This window comes from Cryptomeria japonica, chromosome 9, assembly GCF_030272615.1.
Source record: "Cryptomeria japonica chromosome 9, Sugi_1.0, whole genome shotgun sequence".
Classification (NCBI taxonomy): Eukaryota; Viridiplantae; Streptophyta; class Pinopsida; order Cupressales; family Cupressaceae; genus Cryptomeria; species Cryptomeria japonica.
Window position 1 is genome coordinate 142,348,999 of NC_081413.1, and position 21,319 is coordinate 142,370,317.

The window sequence follows — 21,319 nt, forward strand, 5'->3', positions numbered from 1 at the left end:
TGGAAAGGATATGGTTTTTGGGAAGGAGTTAGTGTAATTGAAGACAAACAAAATCCCAAGGGGATTAGTTGCTTTGGAGAGAGTTTTTCATGGGAGTGATTCTCCAATTAACGCTATAACAGTGCAAAATGACAGTTTAGAAGAAGTAAATTTGGGAATAGAGCATGCCCCAAAGAAGGTATACATCAGAAAGAATGTAACTCCCAAAGTCAGGGGCATGACAAATTATTTCACCCATTTTTCTGAGGGTTACACTGTGCTGATTGAATTCTATCTCTAGTTTATAGAAGTTGTATGCTACTGTGTTTTTTCAATGTTTCTATTACCATTCTTAAATTTTGGATTTTTGAATTCCAATTGAAATCCAAACACATTAAATTTTGGATTTGGACTCACAATGGTGCCACATGATTTCATGTCAAAAGGTTGTCCATATTACATAATGAAGGGAACGACTTGCATAAAATAAGGATGTTTGTATGTATTATATGTCCAGAATTACCATTTTTGTACTGCAAGTTGATGCTATTAGCTCCTGCTTTGTCCTTCATACTGGTGTAATTGCAATTAGCTTAAAGATGAGTTTTCTGTGTCTTAGCAATAGAATTATCTTAATAAGGACTTTTGTGTACATCTTGTTCTGGGAGTGTTTATCTTAGCAATGGAAAGAGTTGTTCTGTCCAAATGTGTTACGTCCCATGTTGTATGCTCAAATTTCTCGCCTCTCTCTCTCTGCAAGCTTTCTGTTTTTGTCTTCTATTTTCTACAGTCTTCTTTCGCCAACTACCTGTATCTGTCAAAGTTCCCTTGTTCTCTTCCCTTTATATTTGTCTTCTGTGTCTTGCCTGTGCTCTCTCTCTCTCTTTTTCCTTGGTGCAAATGTCTTATTTTCCCCTAAACTTCCTCACAGCCCTTTTCCTATCACACCCTTCAATTGATTGAAGGCACGACAACTTTTTTGTTTTTCATGGTGCATATGTCTTATTCTTCCCTCAAACTTCCACGCAACCATTTTTCTATTACGACCTTTAAATGATTTCCAATCTGGTAACTCCTTTGAGGTATGTGATATTTGCGATCACCCCATATTTGGTTTCCTCTTGCTTAAAATCATTCAGCACTCTATGATACGTTAAGTATTCAGATCAGCTTTCTAGGACATATCTACTGTTTTTAACGTACGGCTAGACGGGGAGTTAATTGACTGATAGGTTTTTATTGTGGATTTGTCGGTCTATAAAATTTCGGTATGATGGAGAGGAAGAAGGGAATGTATATACAAGAACAAGGGAAAAAAACAAAGATAGAAACAGAAATAGACTGATTATAGAGACCACAAATGATTACATTCAGATTCAAATTGCAGAGCTCCTACTCTTTTTTATGCTCATAAAGAGTAATAACTAGACACTGTTCTTTGTAATGTTTCCAAATTTTAGCAAAATAAAAATTAATTATTTTAAAGTTGTTCAAATGAATTAAATATTAAAAAGATGACTTTATTTTAATTAATTTAATTAAAAGTGACTTAAATAAAATAAGTATTATCGAAAAAGTCACTTAATTAACGGCCTGAAGGGGAACTTAATTATTATTGGGCAAATTATCATTATGTTCATAAGTTCAAATTTATTAAGGGGGGTGACACTTTATGTGAGGGCTAAGTTAAATTTAATATTTTTTTCTTAAGAAGCTTATGGAAGGCGATATAAATATTTTATGCCTTTGTGCAAAACATCGCATTATAGCCGAACTTCTTTGGTTTGTGATGATATTATCTAAGTTACAAATATTAAATATTTATGTCAAGAGGCATCTAGAATGACATCAAAATGTATGTCAACAAAAAATCCATTTTTAAAACAATTTGACATGCAAATTATAGGTAAATGTATGAAATATGTCATGTTTCAGCTTTTGTGGAGGTGTTGTTTTATTATTCCAAATAAAATAGAACTTGTTGATGTGTTTTTTACGCACATGTGAACACAGAATAAAATACCCAAAAGTATCTTATCCTCTCTTGAACAAAATCTCTCAAAGGCTACTGAAGATTAGCTTAAGGATCATTTGAGAAGATTCCAAGGTTCATGAATGTAGGGTTACTATGTGTGGATAAGTTCAATTGGTTGATGTGATTGTTGGTATCACAAGGGGACTTACGTTGAATTCTCGAATGCTTGAATTGCTGGAACTTAGATCATCTGATGTTGCGATCTTGTGATGCTTTGTTTTATCCTAGACTAGCTTGAGTTTGAAAAAATGGCAAAAGGTGAAGGGTTGAGAAATTTTATTCTAAGATCTAGAATGTAAGATGGATGAATGATTAGATGGAATCATATCGAGCGAGGTCTCACCATCAACTTGAACAATTTGACACAAGCTTAGTGCAATCTTCTAAGGACGTTACAAAGATGTTCAAATCATTACCATCAAACATTTCTCACCATTCAAGTTAATACATAAGTAATCAATGTATAAGGATTCAAAGTTAAGTTCATATCACTCCAGTTGACCACCCAAGGCACACTTACAATCAGCAAGAGGCTAGTGGTATGGACTAAATGGATTCCATACAGATGCATTCAAAAAATCCTTCCATTCAATCTAATTAACATGAAAATAAATTGAGACGTAAAGACCATGCAAGTTGTTAAAGCAACAAATCAAATTCACCATAATCTTCAATGAAATCGATTACTCTTTACAACATGGTTTGGCAACAATCTTTGCCTCCTCCTAATCTAATTTCTACTCTAATTGCTATTCTATTCCTCAAAACTATATATTCTTCTATTTCTATTAACTATTAGCTATTAACCTTTACAAATGAGAGACTTGAGCCTTTTATAGTGCTCTCAATACAATTTAATGGCTGAGATCAATTTGAAATCAGTGGCCGATATTTTACAATGAAAACCTTAATTAGGGTTTGTTACAACAAAATCAATTTGGTCAATGAAATAATTACAACAATTTGGTACAACCAATAGATAAGAAGGTTAGGTGCCTTGGAGTTTGTGCCATCACTAGTGAGTTAGGTACATTGCATCTAGACATGCTGAGTGGAACCCCTCTGATTGGTGAGTGGTGACTGGGATGCCACCTCAATTCGCTTGTAGCTTGGAAGATTTGATACTCGAAATTACAGGCTTGCTCGAAGTAGTGGTGATGAGATATATTGAGGTAACTGAGTCCTTCCTTCATCCTCACTTTCTTGGCTTAGAATGATTGTATAACTTCTCTTTCATAGTCCTTTGATCTCTTCATGTCTCCATGGTGTGGTGAAGGTTGAAATTCCTCTTGGGCGTGAAGTTTCTCCTTTTGCACAGTGGTGTAGGTCTTACAATCTTTCTCCCTTTTGCTTTGCAATCACCATCCTCTCCCATCTGTAAAACAAAACAAACATGATATCAAATACATAATATATAACTTTGATAGTTCTTCTTAGCTTGATATATCCCTTGATTTGATGTGTTCTGCAAGTTTAACATGAGGATCTAGAGAGAACTCGCCTTCATGAAGGAGCACTTAACGTTGTTTTTCGCTCCTAGAGAGGAGATCTTGAAGTTTACTTCACCCTTGATGTTCATTAAGTTGCCCTTATCTTTTGTAGTTATTCTCTTTAATTTTCTTGAACTTTCCTCATACCCTTGGATTCTTGAACTTCGTTGATGTATCTCATTTCCTTAAGTCACTTGTGTGCATTTATTTTTGAAGTTCTTTCTTCATGCTCTAATCTTGAAGTCTCTCATATACCTTAACTTTTGAAGTCACTCACCTCATTGAGATCATGAAGTTTCTCATATAGATCAAATCATAAAGTTGAACATGAAATTCGCTCATGTGGTTGAGTTGATGAAGTTCACTCATCTCCCTAAAGTCATAAAATTCTCTCATGTAGGTCAATTCATGAAGTTGAGATTTTCTTATGTAGGTCAATTCATGAAGTTGATATTCACTCATGTAGGTTTTAAGATGAAGATCACTCTAAGTTGTGTGCACATGGAGTTTGTTCCAATCACCTTGCTTATTTTCTTGTCTTTCTTAACTCATGGAATTTGTTTGAATCAAATTCACTCCATTTCCTTGACCCATTAAGTTCTACTCAAAATGTCTCAATTCGCTGCATTTGTTGAGTTCATGAAATTTATTGTCAAATTGCACCTATTGAAGGCTAAATTCTATCAATCATCCTTCACTCCTCTACTCTCAATTTTGCTCATGTAGGCTTGAAGGTGAAGTTTGCTCCAAAAGTGCAAGTCATGAAGTTCGCTCCAGAAGTGAAAGTCATGAAGCTCACTCCAATTTCCTAACTCATGAAGTTCGCTCCACTTATTCAACTCACGAAGTTTTCTCCACCTCCTCAAGTCATGAAGTTAGCTCCACTTCTTCAAGTCATGAAGTTCTCTCTAGTGTCTCAAGTCATGAAGTTCACTCCAGTGTCTCAAGTCATGAAGTTAAAACCTATTGAAGACTTGAAGATGAAGTAGATGAGCTCATATTGAATCAATTTTATTGCATATGAATTCAATTCTTAGACTATCTCACTCAAACGCTCAAACAAATATTTATACATCTACTGAAACAAGGCACTCAAGGGAAATTCACTCATCTACCTCTCAACATGAATTTTTCTCATGCAACTCATTTCCTGAACTTTGCTCATGTATGTGAGTTTATGAAGTGGATTTCAAATCAATACTAAGCTCTCCTTTTCTCACTTTCACTTACTCTTTCAACTTCAATACATGATAACATGCTCAACATGAGATCATAAGATGAGTTTTCGCTCTGTGGGAGAAGTGCAAGAAGTTCGCTACATAAGGGGTGCACATGAAGTGAAGTTCACTCCTCAAGAGGAGAACTTGAAGTGGCCCTCTAGTTAGCAATTCTCAAGATATCTAGACTTCACAAACTTACTTACTTCACACTCATGCAAGACTATCCACCTGACTCCTAGCCATTTGAGCACCTATACCTCTCTAATGCAAAGGCTAATAGCTAAGGACCCTAGCGCTACCTAGAAAGCAGGAAAAAAGTGGGGGTTCCCATTTGTGATGGGGCCGTGTGTGAATACCTCACAATATCTAGCACCACTTCTAATAAATGTTCTTGAACATTTCATAGATAAATAATCAATTCATACTTAGAACCTCCAGAATATCCAGCGCAACCTATGGAGATACTAGAAAGTGTACTCAAAAGTGGAAGAAGAATCCTAGACCGGTTCAGGCACCTCATCTTTGATTACCCATGCGTCTGCAAGTGTATTCATTCCTCTCAACAAGAACATTATGACTTCAAAGTTCCATTGTGATTAGCTACATAGTTTGTCTAATCTTCATTAGCATCTTGGATAGAGCCTTGCTCTTAGTTGGATGTCTGTAACCCCGACGAGGTTATTGTTGCGATCTTCTCATTTTCTCTCTTTTGATATTCCTTTCTTTCTTTTATTCTGTCAATTCCTTTGGCTCGTAAGTAATGAATCTCACTTGGATTTGACGATTACAATGGCGTTGAAGCTAGACTTTGAATTTTTCAATGATCACGACTTCGTTTGAGAACCATAATGACTTGGAGTTTATTAGTGTGTAAATATATAGTAATCAAAATATGTCGGTATTTAGACATAGAAGTGCTTCTCTACCAGGTTAAGTATGAGTCCTAACCAAATGATATAGCTGGAGAGGAATAACCTCGAATTCAAAGCACTTCATGAATAGATATCTAAGAAATGAACCAAACATAAGATCCAAAAATTTTGTAGTGTGTGAGAAAACAACACAAACTCTTTTCTCATCTTCATGGATTCCAGATTTAGGGTCTTCCTCAAGTTGTTAGACTTATTCCGAGGCACCAGGCTTTGATACCAATTGTTGGAATCCAAGAACACTAAGAGGGGGGGTGAATCAGTGTTCTATTGGTAATTAAGAATTTAATTCCTTTACATACTTTGCCAATTAACAACCGGTAAGCATATAAACAAGATATAATGAAGAAAAAAGAAACCACAAAGATCAACACCATAACACCATAGATTTATATGTGGAAAACCTCAAAGAGGAAAAACCACAGTGGGATTTGTGACTCACAATATCTATCCATTGGCCAGTTGAATAAATATTACATAAAAAGGGGGCCTGCACATGCAAGAAGGCACAATGCCTAGAGTGCATTTCTCATCACAAAGGAGCCTCACTAACTATAAATATAAAATATTGAATTACAAACAAAATTATGAACTTTGAGTGTGCATCTGATATGTTGGATGAGTTTTGGTTTAAGCACTGACTGTACCGGTTAACATTGTCTCCTTCCTTACTAGTAACCTGATTAGCTTTCCAATCCTCTACACAAATAACCAAGTCCGACTACAGATCATTACATTCACATTCTGTTGATCAAGATCTCACTCACACAATTGCTTAAATCCTATCACATCTATATTCCAAAATGACCTAACTAAACTGACTTATGTACCCTTACATACATAAAATGAATGCCTTATGTCGGCTTACAATCATATTATAAAAAATGAATACATGTCAGCCCAAAATAAAACATAAATATTAATCTTTATGACAGTTTCCACTAAAACCTTTGCTGGATCAATCTCCTATGTCGGCCTCCAAATATCAGTTCCTAGTTTGTCGGTTTCCCTTGCTTTCCACAATTTCGGTTTCCTTAAATGTTGGATGTCAATCCTAGAATACCAATGAGTACCAGATAAGTATCCAACCCAAAACGATGTGTGTTTCCATCAATGACAACACCATGATCTCAGATGAGTGTCAATTGCCAACAATTTGCCCCCTTGGCATTGATGGCAACACTCATGTGAAAAATGGATCATTGAAGTTCTATTTTGGTTCCTGTCCACAAACTTCCCAAAAAATGATCTCAGAAAGTTTCTCCCCCTCAGCTATACATTACTTCTTATTTCCCTTAACATTTTTCACATCCAACCTCTCCCCCTTTGACAACAATGCCAAAGTCAGGGCAAATGATAAGAAATGAATGAAATCAAAATTGTGTTTACCGGATCTAGATGTACTTGAATATATCAGTGTAAACACTCTTAAAAAATCCCAAGTGTCCCAACCAGATTTCATTGTTCTCAAAATTGATATAAACCCATTAAGAATGTATGCATGTAATTCTTCTTTTGTTAATGATTCCATTGTGGGCTTACTCATCTTTTCCATACATTCCCTTTTGTGAAGCAATAAAGTGTTTAGCCAGGGGCTGACCAAACCTCTCAATTCTCTAGCCTGCTGGATTAACCTATCTATATCATTCTCCAAAGAAAAATTCTCTTATTCAAGAAGCAAAATTTGACCATCAACAGAGTTGGTCAATGACTGAGTACCATCAAAATTATTTTCAAGATGTGCTAACCGAACCTTAGCCGCTTTTATTTTAACTTCCAATTCTATTGTTAATTTAGTTGTGTTAGTACAAGACCGGTAAACAATATTTCATTTATGAAGGGCTTCATCAATCCTTGTCAATTCTTCTTTCAGCTTTGCCTTATTAGATGTGATCATGTTATCACAAGTGAATTTCCTAGGTGCATTATTCCTCTCCACCAATTTCTAGTTTGACACTTGTTGTAGAGTTTTGTACTCCTTGGCAATGTGTTCTGTCAAACCCTTTAGCTTTCTGGAAGGGATAGCTACCTGACTGAACTTTTATTCTAGGGCAAGCTGTTGCAGGATTGGAATGGCTTGTTCTATAACTTGCTTATCCTCTGATCCTTCCTTCATAAGATTTTGTGTTGCAACAAACATTAACTCAGAACTGCTCAACTGCTCAATATTCTGTTGGCATATGCACACTACAATGAGACATTGTATGTTATTGAAGGTTTTGTCATTGATGGCAACCTTGCAATCTTATGGCACCAGCAAAGGCATTATACCAACATCAACAGATCACACTCTACACCGACACTCAGGACATCGACACCGGCACAGAAGAAAAGAAGTATACCGACATAGAGGCCGACAGGATTTTGTTATATTATATTTTGTTTATTATTGTAAAAATGTGTAAGCTGACTTGGCAAATTATAAAATGACTCTTATATATAAAAGAGATCATTGTAGACATTTGAGATATAAGATGAAAGCAATAAAGGAAAATATTAGGTAAACCTATTGTGCAAAATATAGGTTAAGGGGTATATGTAAAGAACAGAGCAGGAACCGGTACTGAATCTGGCATTGAAGATGCTATTGTAAAGCAGTACAAGATATTGGATTTGTATAATCCTTATTGTAAGTTAGTGAGACTTCCCATTGAGCAGTGAGCTCTAGGCAGTTGGCCTTCCTGCATGTGCAGGCCCCTATTGTAAGTAATATTCTCTTATTGGCCAGTGAGTGAATATTGCGGGTCACAAATCCCATCGAGTTTTTTCCCACACCGGGTTTCCTCATTAAAATCTTGTGTTATGGTGTGCTTTTCATGTGGATGTTCTTGATTTTGTTTATTGCATTATTTCTTGCATACCAGTACACTGTTATATTATGTTTTGCATGTTTTAAGTTAAGAAATTCCATTCGTCGGTCAGATACTGATTCACCCCCCCCCCCCTTAGTATCTATGGGATTCCTTCTCCTTGGCACCAGTGGATTCGCCACTTGGTGCAGTTATTTCTTCTGTCACTACATCATGAATCTCAATTGTATCTACATCAATAACCTTAGGAAAATTGTCCTCAATATTATTCCTCGGTTTATTTTCCTCTATACCCTCAATTAATTTCTTATCTGAAACCGATTGGTCTTCACCTAATATGCCTTTCCCCCTAGCATCAACCGAGATGTCTGGAATGTCAAACTTAGGAGGAACTTCTGATGATGTGAAGAATCTTGGATTATCAACAAATAATTTTACCCATGCCTCATGAGTCTCTTTAAGTATTTCATTCACTCTTCCCACCATTAAGCTAACATATTTATGCCTACTCCGGAAAATTATTTTATTTGCAAATTCAATACACTTTTGCATCCCCTCTTCAGTTTTTGCACCACAAACATTTAACAGTTCCTGAAACTTTATATGTCTGTCTTCCTCAAGTGTACATAGTCTTCTACCATCTAATTTATTATATAACTCTAGCAGTATTTTCTTTTCTATCTCAATTAAGGATTTCTTATATATATCTAAGTATAACAAAACTTCTTCCTTAGTTTCCTTTTTCTCAACATCATCCATATGCATATTGTATATTACTCAAAATTTCATCCTTAGTTATTTGATCAATAAATTCATCTACAGATAAAGGAGGGATAATTTTTATAATTTTACCAGATTCAAGAGCCTTATCCAATTCAGATTTCTTCTCTTTCCAAAATGAGGAAGTTTTATCTCTGACCAATTTCCTCTTCTCTGTAGACTTCCTTTCCTTCACAAGTTGCTTATGGGTTGCTGGAGGGGTGACCTTGGTTTTCTGTTGATTTCCTTCCTTAGGCTTCTTCCTCTGAATTCTCATGTAAATTTTGGGAATCTTAGAGGGTCCTTCTTTAGTTTCAGATGCAAAAGCAACTAGGGCAATAAAGGTTTCTTATTTCTTCCTTTTCATCACACCTTTGCTAGTTGTTGTTACTAGTGAGGCCTGAACTGCTGCCGGAGAAGATGACTCTGCTAGTCCAATAATCTGCTTGATTTCACTGGATATTTTCTTGACAGTCTGTCCTACCTTCTTTATTTGACCTTCCCTCTTCTTCTTATTGAACCCTATTTGAACTTCAATTTCTTTTTTCTTAGCAGTACCAAAAGTCTTTTCCTTTTCATCTACAGGGGCATCCATAAGAATCTTAGCATATAAGTCCAATCCTTGTGCATCAACTTCATAACCCATCTCAGTTACCCATACTATTCTAGGTTGAACAACTTCCATGAGAGTTTCATCCTTCTTAATCATAAAATAAATTTCAGTAGAATACTTATCTATAATGTGTTTAGGTACCCTTTCCCTTTGTTTCATTTCTTTCTGAAAAGACTTGAAATATCCTCATAAGGTGGATTCTCTGTCATGTCCTAGGTTTCTTAAGGAATCCTTGGTTTGTTTCCCTACCAAAATGTCAAAGGCCCATTGCCTTTTTTCAGATCTTAGGGTCTCATTGAGAAAGAACAACATCAACCACACAACAAGATTTCCATACCGAAACACACCCTTCTTCTCACCCTTGATTTTCCCAAGATTTAAAATTAATTCATCACACATCCACTGACAAAGATCATATTTTTCATTTTCCTTGATCATCTTATTTACACAGTATATACAGGAACTAGAAACAGAGTTCAACCGATTATATTGAGTTACCTTATACCCAATAACCATGCTGGCAAATTGCATGTCCTTGTCTCTGATTGTACTAATCCTCATAGACCAATTGTGGAATGTAACACCGGTTAGCTTGGTGACTTCATTATTAGAGTTTTTTTTCTTATCTGGTCTCCGACCAACCTGGGGTAAACTGGTAATTGCCCAAATGACATCCTTAGTGATTTTATAAGGCTGGTCTAGCCACATAAAATCACCATGAACATGGCTCAACACATACTGGATGATTTCATCATCAAATTTAGGCATCTCCAAAATGTCTATAAACCCTTGATCCTTCAAATGTCTGCATTCTGGTTTGATTACACCATTCTTATCTAGCAATGTTGTCATATACATAGTCTTTATATCAGATGAAATCAACTCCTCCAAAGTATAGTGAATGTATGCTCTAACATCCTCAACATAAAGAACATCATCAAGAACCTTAGAAAATCTACCGACTAAATCATCAACCTTCGCAATCTGAGGGTATTTCTTAAATATTAGGCATGGACAATCCTGGATATCCACAACAAGAACAACAACATCTTCCGAAGTGGGAGAAGATCCAGAAGCCATTGTAATTTTGAAAAAGATAGCTTGAAAACCGAGAAATACCTTAGAATCTTCGCTGGTGAAAAACCTTTGAAAATTTGCTCTAAATGTACTGGAATTCACCTGGAAATGCTCAGGATCACTCTAAATTGCCTTCAACTCACTCTGACTCACTCTAAATGTTTGCTGGTGAAAAATGAATCACTTTTGCCTTTTAACCTACGGATCCCTAATTCCTCATTGACATAAATGCATGTCGGCATATCATATCGGATTCAAGATCCATCAAATCTATGTCGATGAATCTTCAAACTAATTTCTCCAATTTTAGAAACATGCTTTCAAACCACTACCTGGGGTAATGCAAGATCTGTCATTAATTTCCCCCCCCCTAAGGTTAATGCCTTAGTTACCAAATAAGTTTCTTGTCGGTGTAGGAACATTTTGTTCTGATGGTTGTGTAACCGGGGTGTATTATTTAGCCTATTGATCCTTAGACTTTCTAATCCACTTCTTCTCATGCTCCTTTTGGATATAATCAACCTTTTTTTTCCCCTTCTCATTGGATTTGTCATTTCTTGGTAGTAGGTTCTTGCTTCTGCAAAATTTAGCAATACGTCCTACTTTGTTGCATGCATAACAAGTGACATTGTTCTTCTGAATCTCCTTGTTGTAACCTTGATCGTTTCTTGACCTACATTGATTAGCCATATGCCCAATTTTTCCACATGCATGATATTTCACATTCATTCTACAATTTGTTTTCCTATGACCATACTTTTTGCAATTGAAACACTGAATGGTACTTGAATTATTATTCTGATTGACTCTATTTCTTCATTAACTTGCCATATGACCAAACTTATTGCAAACAAAGCATCTACCATTAAACTTATGTGCATTGGGTTTTCTTACTGGTGACCTTTGATTTTGGTTGTCTGGTAGATTCTCTTGATTTGTAGTACCAGGGCTTTCTCCATGCTCAAATCCAAGACCTCTAGTGTCTCCAGTGTCCCTTTGATTCTTCAATAACTCATCAAGATTTGCAAAAGTAGCTTTAAACTTGTCTTTGTACTCATTTGCAGCATCTAGATCACTTCTTAGGACTATCATCATTGTTTCCAACTCTTGCTCATTATTTTGAGATTGTACCAATTCAGTTCTCAATATATCATTCTCATGTGCCAACCTAATGCATTCTTCAGATATGTCTTTTAGAGATTTGGCAAGATTTTATTCATTCTTCTTCCGATCTTCAATCTCCTTGGAAATCCTCATGGTTAGAGCTTGTATTTCATTTTTCATGACACCATTTTCCTAACTCAGCTTTTGACATAGTTCCTTTAAAGCTTTCTCCTCTTCATCATCCTAATTTTTTAATTGATCACATAGTTCTTTCCTTTTGGCTTGTACAGATGACAACCTCTCTTGCAGAGTAAGGATGAATTATTTTGCAGATCTCAGCTCAGCTTTTGTAGAATTCACTCATCTTGCAGCTTCATGTTCTTCAATCTTTCAGAATCATAGTCATCAAGTGCTACTTCAAGTTCTTTCCTCAAACTTATCTTCATGGATTCTGGATTCAGGATCTTCCTCAAGTTGTTAGACTTATTCTGAGGCACCAGGCTCTGACACCAATTGTTGGAATCCAAGAACACTGAGAGGGGGGTGAATTAGTGTTCTACCAGTAATTAAGAATTTAATTCCTTTAAATACTTTTCCAATTAATAATCAGTAAGCATATAAACAAGATATAATGAAGAACAAATCAACCACAAAGATCAACACCATAACACAATATATTTATAAGTGGATAACCTCAAAGAGGAAAAACCAAGGTAGGGTTTATGACCCACAATATCTATCAACTGGCCAATTGAATAAATATTACATAAAAAGGGGGCCTGCACATGTAGGAAGGCACACTTCCTAGAGTGCATTTCTCATCAGAAAGGAGCCTCATTGAATATAGATATAACATACTGAATTATAAACAAAATTATGAACTCTAAGTGTGCCTCTGATATGCTAGATTAGTTCTGATTTAAGCACTAACTATACTGGTTAACACTATCTCCTTCCTTACCGGTAACTTTATTCACCTTCCAATCCTCTACACAAATAACCAAGACTAACTATAGATCGTTATATTCACATTTTGTCGATCAAGTTATCACTCACATAATTGCATAAACCCTATCGTATCTATATTCCAAAATGACCTAACCAAACTAAATTATATACCCTTACATACATAAAAATAAATGCCTTATGTCGGCTTACAATCATATTACAAAATATGAATACATGTCGGCCCAAAATAAAATATAAACATTAATCTTTATGATGGTTTTTGCTAAAACCTTTGCCGGATCAATCTCCTATGTCGGCCTCCAAATATTGGCTCCTAGTTTGCCGGTTTCCCTTGCTTTCCACAATGTCAGTTTTCTTAAACTTTGGATGTCAATCCTAGAATACCAGTGAGTACCTGATAAGTATCCAACCCAAAATAATGTGTGTTTCGATTAATGACAACACCATGATCTCGGATGAGTGTCAATTGTGAACATGATCATCACTTGCCACTTCTTGAGCATTCTCAATTGTTTCTTCAACTTGCATTCCATGATACTCCTCTTCAGGTGCAAGGTATGGTGATCTATTTACTGCAATAAATTGATCATTAGATGAACTTGTATCATCAACTTGTAACTGGCTTCCTTTCACTGTCTGGTGATGTAGCAATGTCTCATTCATACGTTCTTCTAAATTCAGCTACAAGGTGTGCACTCCAAGATCTATTCACAATACATTCTTCCTCTGATAAGGTTGGCAATCCAAACTGATATGTGACTTGATTCATAGCCATTTCACACAGTGAGCAAGTAAATTTGGAGTGAGGTGCATTGTGAATCTTGCACCACAATGGTAGCAATATGTATTCTAAACTCATTTCTCCATTCAAGACAAGTTGACTTTCGATCATCCATAAGAAGCTTGAGAGAGGGTTATTTTTCTTTGGGACACTGAAATTGCTTTCTTTGGCTTCTGGCCTAGGAATATCCCAAAATAAAATCTTTCCTTGCATTGTCGATTCCATCCTTAATAAGTATGTCAAACTATGCATCTCATCATGTTCATTTTTTACTCGTGGATTCTACATTGCCCTAGCCTTGCAAAATCGGACAATTTGTGTGGGTATAATTGTTCATTTAGCCTCCACCAAAGGTGAGGAATATCAACTTTCTGCTCATCATGAAACTGTTGTTTCTCCATCAAGAATTTTTTTTTCTTTTGATTTTTTTGATTTTTGATTTTTATTTTTTTCTAGTTTTTCATATTTTTTTGGATATTTTGGAATAAGAAAGATCTTGAATATCTCAAATTCAACTTGAAAGCTCAACTAGTTCCAGCTGCACGAACTGCTTCTTTCCTTTGTAAGTCCAACTTTCTTTTCTTGTACAAATTATGTTGACGACTGCTTCAAAGTATGACTTGATAAACTCCAGCATCAACTGCTTCATTCATGTATCCACAATCATGCCTTCCTTGTGCTTGAATTTTGTTGAGTGTGAAGAGGAAGATGTGAGTCCTTAAAATTACTCGTAAATATGAATTGAATTTTAGATTTTCAAGCTTATGCAAAGTCTGTTGAGCATTGAGGATGACTTTTCACTAATCTTCCTTGGATTCACCTATTCAAGAGTTCGCATTCCCTGTAATCCCCTCCCTTAGGTGCCAATTCTGTTGAGCGTGTAGCTGGGTAAAAATCCTTAAGATAATTTATTCAAATGTGATATGACTTGACAAGATTCAACATTCAAATGTTCAAGCCCTCCTTCTAGCGCCAATTTTATTGATGTGTTTTTTAAGCACATGCAAACACATAATAAAATACCCAAAATTATCTTACCCTCTCTTGAACAAAATCTCTCAAATTCTAAAGATTATCTTAAGGATCATTTGAGAAGACTCCAATGTTTATGAATGTAGGTTCACTATGTGTGGATAAGTTCAGTTTGTTGATGTGATTGTTGGTATCACAAGGGGACTTACATTGAATTGTTGAATGCTTGAATCGTTGGAACTTAGATCATTTGATGTTGTGATCTTCTGATGTTTTGTTTTATCCTAGACTAGCTTGACTTTAAAAAATGGCAAGAGGTCAAGGGTTGAGAAGGTTTATTCTAAGGTCTAGAATGTAAGAAGTTGGATGAATGATTAGATGGAATCATACCGAGCGAGGTCTCACCATGAACTCGAACAATTTGACACAAGCTCAGTGAAATCTTCTAAGGACGTTTAAAATATGTTCAAATTATTCCCATCAAACATTGCTCACCATTCAAGTTAATGCATAAGTAATGGATGTATAATGATTCAAAGTTAATCTCATATAACTCTAGTTGACTACCCAAGGCACACTTACAATTAGCAAGAGGCTAGTGGTATGGACTAAACAGATTCCATACAAATGAATTCAACAAATCCTTCCATTCAATCTAATTAATATGAAAATAAATTGAGAAGTAAATACCATGCAAGTTGTTAAAGCAACAAATCAAATTCAGCATAATCTTCAATGAAATCAATTGTTCTTTACAACATGGCTTGGAAACTATATTTGCCTTCTTCTACTCTAATTGTTATTCTATTCCTCAAAACTATCTATTCTTCTATTTCTATTAAATATTAGCTATTAACCTTTACAAATGAGAGACTTGAGCCTTTTATAGTGATCTCAATATAATTCAATAGTTGAGGTCAATTTGAAATCAATGGCTGAGGTTTTACAATGAAAACCCTAATTAGGGATTGTTACAAAAAACTCAATTTGGCCAATTAAATAATTACAACACTTTGGTACGACCAATAGATAACAAGGGTAGGTCCCTAAGAGTTTGTGCCATCACTGGTGAGCTAGGTACATTGTATCTAGACATGCTGATGTGGAACCCCTTTGATTGGTGAGTGGTGACTGAGATGCCACCTCAATTCTACCTCAATTTACATGTAGATTTGGAAGATTTGATACTCGACATTACAAGCTTGCTCAAAGTAGTGGGATATATTGAGATAACTGAGTCCTTCCTTCATCCTCACTTGATTGCCTTGGAGTGATTGTATAACTTTTTTTTTGCACTCCTTTGATCACTTCGTGTTTGCATGGTGCGGTGAAGGTTGAAATTCCTTTTGGGCGTGAAGTTTCTCCTTTTGCACGGTGGTGTAGGTCTTACAATCTTTCTCCTTTTTTCTTTTCAATTACCGTCCTCTCCCATCTGCAAAACAAAACAAACATGATATCAAATACATAATATATAACTTTGATATTTCTTCCTAGCTTGATATATCCCTTGATTTTATATATTTTGTAGGTTTAACAAGAGGATCTAGAGAGAATTCGCCTTCATGAAGGAGCACTTGACATTTATTTTTGCTCTTAGAGAGGTGCTCTTGAATTTTACTTCACCCTTGATGTTCATTAAGTTGCCCTTGTCGTTTGAACTTATTCTCTTTCATTTTCTTGAACTTTGCTCATACCCTTGGATTCTTGAACTCCGTTGATGTCACTTGTGCATTGATTATTTAAGTTTGTTTTTCATGCTATAATCTTGAAGTCGCTCATATACCTTGACTTTTGAAGTCACTCACTTCACTGAGATCATGAAGTTTCTCATATAGATTAAATCACAAAGTTCAACATGAAATTCACTCATGGGGTGGAGTTGATGATTTTTTCTCATCTCCCTCAAGTCATGAAATTTGCTCATGTAGGTAAATTCATGAAGTTGAGATTTGCTTATGTAGGTCAATTCATGAAGTTGAGATTCACTCATATAGATTTGAAGATTAAGATCACTCTAAGTGGTGTGCACATGGAGTTTGTTCTAATCACCTTGCTTATTCGCTTGTCTTTCTTAACTCATTGAATTGGTTTGAATGAAATTCTCTTCATTTCCTTGACCCATGAAGTTCACTCCAAATCTTTCAAACATGAAGTTCGCTTCAAATGTCTCAAACATAAAGTTCACTCTAAATGTCTCAAACATGAAGTTCTCTTTGAATTGTCAAGTCATGAACTTTGCTTCGAATTGTCAACTCATGAAGTTTGCTCCATTTTTTGAGTTCATGAAATTTATTTTTAAATTGAATCTACTCAGGGCTAAATGCTATCAATCATCCTTCACTCCTGTACTCTCAATTTTTCTCATGTAGGCTTGAAGGTGAAGTTCTCTCGAATTGTGCAAGTCATCAAGTTTGCTCCAATTTCCTAACTCATGAAGTTTGCTCCACTTCTTCAACTCATGAAGTTCACTCCACCTCCTCAAGTCACAAAGTTCACTTCAGTGTCTCAAGTCATGAAGTTCAGTCTAGTGTCTCAAGTCATGAAGTTAAAACCTATTGAAGACTTGAAGATGAAGTAAATGAGCTCATCTTCAATCAATTTCATTTCATATGAATTCAATTCTTAGACTATCTCACTCAATCACTCAAACTCATATTTACACATCTACTAAAACAAGGCACTTAAGCATGAAGTTTTCTCATGTAACTCATTTCCTGAAGTTTTATCATGTAGGTGAGTTTATGAAGTGGATTTCAAATCAAGACTAAATTCTCCTTTTTTCACTTTCTACTCTCTCAACTTTAATACATGATATGTTCATGCTCAACATGAGATCTTAAGATGAGTTTTTTCTCCATGGGCTGAGTGCAAGAAGTTTGCTACATAAGGGGTGCACATGAAGTGAAGTTCACTCCTCAAGAGGAGAACTTAAAGTGACCCTCAAATTAGCAATTCTCAAGATATCCAGACTTTGCAAACTTACTTACTTCACACTCATGCAATACTATCCACCTGACTCCTAGCCATTTGAGTGCCTATACCTCTCTAATGCAAAGGCTAATAGCTAAGGACCCTAGTGCTACCTAGAAAGCAGGAAAAAGGTGGAGGTCCCTATTTGTGATGGGGCGATGTGTGAATACCTCACAACAAAACCCTTGCCACTTGTCTTCATTTAGATTCATAGTTTTTTGTATGCATGATTTTAATGGATTTGTATTCTTGATGTTTATTATTTTATAGATGATTCTCTTCTATTATAAGATATCTCTCCACTTTTTTTACATATATTTTTTAAATATAAATATACTAGTTTATGAATTCCCATGATAGCGAAGATGCAATTATAAAAGGAAAAATTGTGAGCTTTGGAGAATTCATTATTGTTACTCACGATTATTATTTTGGTCTAATGTTTTTTGTGGCATTGACTGAGCTCTGGATGAAACCCTAGAGCCATTTTGGATGCAAAACTAGAACATGTTGATGGCAATCTCCATCACCACATTTGCCAAATCAATCTTTCATTTCTTATGTCCAAGTTGTTTCTAGATTGGTGCATAAGAACTTCGATGTTTTGTAGATATAAGTCATGAGATTAATTATTGAGCCAAGACAATGGTTATCGGTGGACTATATCTATTGAAATTATTTATTGTCCTTGAGCCTGGACAATCCTCAATAGATATCTCCCCACCTACCTATTAGAAGATAGAATGTTGTAGTAGAACAACCTGGAGGAGATTGACTTTGGGATCTCCATCCAATAGCTACTGACGAGAAGCATAGAGAAGTTATTGTGGTAGATATAATTTTTGAGTTGGAATTTTGGGGGGAATTTTGAATGGACAAAAAAGAGACAAAATGTGAAAACATTCTCCAATCAGTAGAGTTCAGAGAGAAGAAATCTCCAGCAGAGAGAAGTGCATTTCTAGAGTGAGTGTAGAGAATAGGAACAACAATAGCCTGTGTGTTTGTGTGGTGTTTGTTAGTTGATCAAGATAGCTCCTAACTGTATGGTGTGTCAATTGAGCAGTGATTTCTCTTGGCTGTGTGTAGCTCCAAGTGAGAAAATTTGATTTGTAGTGAGCTCAGAGAAGCTCCATTTTGTGTAGAATAGAGCAGCTCCTGATTGCTGCCTGTAGATTGTAATCAGTAGATTTTATATTTACAGTTTTTTTTTTTTTCTTGTAATCTCCAGTCCAATTTAATAGAAATTAAGAAATCTTGCATGTCTCCTTGTGTGTTTTGATTTTATTTCTTGTGGGTGTGTTCCCAACTATATGGGAATTGAGACAACAGTCTTTGTGTGCATCATTTTGGGTTTGCCTATCTTGAGAGATCCGGATCTCACCACATGGTATTAGAGTTATAGAGCTATAGATCCCTAAATCTTTGTGTTTGGGGTTTGTATTTTTTTGGTGTTTGAATATTGTGTGTAGGAGACATCACTGGAGATGAAGGAAAAAGCTGGCAGCAGCCTTCGTCCTTTAATGGACAAAATTATGATGTTTGGGCCAAGAAGATGAAGACCATCATGGTTACAAATGATTTGAAGGAACTTTGTGCAATCGGGTTTGTGGATACAACTGATCCAGTTTAGTATGCTTCCCTCACAAACATTTAGAAGAACCAGTTGAGGGAAACAAGAAGGAAAGATGCTAAGGCATTGAGTTTGATTGAAGTAGCCTTGACAGAGGCCATCTTTCCTAGAATAGCAGTAGCTAACTATGCTAAGGAAACGTGGGAAATCCTCCAAACTAGTTACAAGGGGACTGATAAAGTCATATTGGTGAAGCTCCAAATGCTTAGAAGAGATTTTGAGACTCTTCAAATGAAGGATAGTGAATCCATTTCATAATTTCATACAGGAGTCTCTGGTTTGTTGAACCAACTCAAGATAAATAAAGAAACCATGGAGGAGCAAAGGATTGTGGAGAAAATCCTCTAAAGTTTTCCATAAAAGTTTGATGCAATAGTGATTGCCATTGAAGAGGAAGAGGACTTGTCACTATTGACAGTTGGTGAGTTGATGGGATCTCTTCAAACCCATGAGAAGTGCCTAAATAGGTCTACTAATTCTTCCCAAGAGAAATCTTTCAAAGCTCAAGCCAATGCAAGAAGCAGAGGGAAAGGAAGAAACGGTATGAGTTCAAGAGGTCAAGGTCATGGCAATGAAGATAGCTCTAGAAGAGAAAACAACCAAGAGGGAGTGAGAAGCTCTCAAAATAACTCCAAACAAGGCAAGAAGAACAACTCAAATCAGAGGTATGAAAAGAGAAATGTTGAATGTTTTAACTGCCACAAGTTTGGGTATTATGCCAAAGATTGTTGGAAAAAGAAAGGTAACTAGCCAAAGTAAAGTGCTAATGTGGCTGGTGTGAATGTGGGTGAAAATAATTAGCCCACAACCTTCATCATGTGCAACATTGGTGAAAAAGGTAGCCCTAAAGTGTGGTATTTGGATAGCGGTTGTAGCAACCACATGGGTGGTAATGAGAGTTTGTTCTCATTTATTAACAATAATGTCAATTCTAAGATCAAAATGGGGAACAATGGAATAGTTCCAGTTGAAGGAAGAGGATCAATTATGATTTGTACCAAGTAAGGTGATAAGAACGAGATTGAGAATGTTTACTTTGCCCTAGGCATTAAACACAATCTCATGACTATTGGTCAACTGATCCAAAATGGATACAAGTTTTTGATAAAGAAGGGAGAGTGTGTCATTTTTGACAAAGATGGGAGTAAGAAGATAATTGTAGCAGTTCAAATGACAAATAACCAGATGTTTCCTTTCAGAATAGAGACTTGTTTCTCTTCTTAGACCATAGTTGCACCACCCAAGCAAGCGTTACAATAGTGCATGCAGTTGAAGGCCCTCAAGAGAAACATTCAAGACCCTTCCAAGCTATGGCATATTAGATATGGACACTTGGGTTATGCTGGTTTGAGTTTATTGTCCAAGAAAAGAATGGTAGATGGTTTGCCATGTATAGAAGAGCCTAGTAGCAAGTGTGAGGCTTGGATTTTAGGTAAGCACCATAGACTTCATTTTCAAAAATGCAACTCTAGAAGGGCAAGAGCACCATCGGAGCTGGTGCATATTGATTTGGTTGGCCCTATGCAGACCATATCTATTGGTAGCAGCCAATATTTTATGACCTTTATTGATGATTTCAATCGTAGGACATGGGTTTATTTTTTGAAATATAAGTCTGAAGCTTTTGATAAGTTTCTTTTGTTTCAAGTCCAAGATAAAAATGAGAGTGGACATTGCATAAAAGTCCTAAGGTTAGATCGTGGAGGAGAGTATACCTCCAATGCTTTTGTGATTTTTTTCAAGCAAAAGGGCATAAAGAAGGAGCTAACAAGTGCTTATACTCCGCAAAAAAATGGAATGGCTGGGAGGAAGGATAGAACCATTGTTGAGACACTAGTACATTTGGGCCTAATTTCCAACCGACAATTGTCGGTAGTCCGACGACACCATGTCGAACTTCCAACCAATTTAACAGTAGAAAACATCGTCAGTCTTCTCGACGATGCCATTTGCATTGAAATTTGGACAACATTATGAACTC